This window comes from Homarus americanus, unplaced genomic scaffold, assembly GCF_018991925.1.
Source record: "Homarus americanus isolate GMGI-L3 unplaced genomic scaffold, GMGI_Hamer_2.0 scaffold43704, whole genome shotgun sequence".
Lineage (NCBI taxonomy): Eukaryota > Metazoa > Arthropoda > Malacostraca > Decapoda > Nephropidae > Homarus > Homarus americanus.
In genome coordinates this window covers 258,128-259,590 of record NW_024721497.1, presented here as the reverse complement: position 1 = coordinate 259,590, position 1,463 = coordinate 258,128, and positions in this window count along the sequence as shown.

The window sequence follows — 1,463 nt, the reverse complement described above, 5'->3', positions numbered from 1 at the left end:
AGTGAGGGGGGGAGTGGGGGGAGGGGGAGAGAGGAGTGGGCACGTAGGCGTCGGCGGAACCTTCAGGAGAAGTAGGAGGCGGACGGGGGGGAGTGGGAGACAGACCCTCACCACCGAGCTCGAGGTGACTTGGAGAGGATCTGGAGGACACCTGGAGAGGACTTGGAGGAGACGCTGAAGTGGGAGACGAGGACCCTTGAAGACCAATCCTCTGTTTACTCTCGCGCCGCGGCCCTCCCTCCCCTCCAGCCCGCCCGCCACGGACCGTACGTGGAGGAGGAGGAAGTGTCCACTGGCCGACCCTCTGGATGGGTCTTGGGGCGGATAATGTCTATTTGTCCGGCTTTGTCCCCCTCCCTCTAGCTCTACCCGACACGACATGGAAGTCACACTCACACGTTCCTCCCTCCTCTGTCCCTTGTCGGTGGTCATGGCTCGTGGGGCGCCCTGTGTGGCCCAGGTATGAGGCGGTGGGCTGGAGGGGGTAATGGGGAGGTATTCTGAATGAGGAATGAGGGGGAGACGGTCATTCAGAGGGAGAATAATAAGGTGTACTGGATGAACAACGGCAAATGAGCATTATTGTTACTTGTATTGTGTTTCTCCTATTATGTATATGTAACAAAAACGAAACGGTATGTCACCCACGGTATGAATGCGAACTATCATCACATCACACCAAACATGTTCATAATCAATCATACATCCATCAAGATCCAAATGATATTGTCTACAAAATATATTGCGACTGACGAATGTGGCTCCATGTGGCTGTAATACCGCCATATGTTGTTTGTTTATAAAATACAAAATACAGGAAACACTGCCGCAGGAGCTTACATTAGAGGCCCGGATGATCTAGTGTTACCTGGCGTCATTTGAACACTAGGCATTAAGCTGGCTGACCGGATCTTCGACTAATGGGAGTGTAGATTTGTTAGGGATGCCACTAAACCTGAGGCTTTTAACCACAGCATCCAGCTTATAGAGTGTAGGAACCCTGGATACTATTACTCTCTACACAGTTTAAGTATTTATTAAGTCGAGACAATGATATACTTAATTTTACGTATTTTCTGAACCTTAGCTTGATTCTGTTATATATCTGTCCCCCGTCAGTACCTATACCACGTCTTATAAGCCACACAGTCTGGTGGCCTCGAAATTCCTAACCGGTAATATCGTTAGGTTCATCACTCCCCCACCCCGTCTGTCCAAACCAACCCCTTGAGTACATCTTGTCTTTGAACACCTTTCTTTGGTTTGTCTGTAGTCTGTGTGAAATAATAACCCACACGATATATCAGACAGATGTGTGGAGACTGTTGGTAGCTTTGGTTTAGTCGTGGTTGTTCGTCCTGAGACAACACACACGTCTCCGAAAGCGTTGATTTTTGGAATATATATATTTTTTTAACAAAGTATTCTACCGTTATGTGTTATGTTTAATACAATTTTATCTT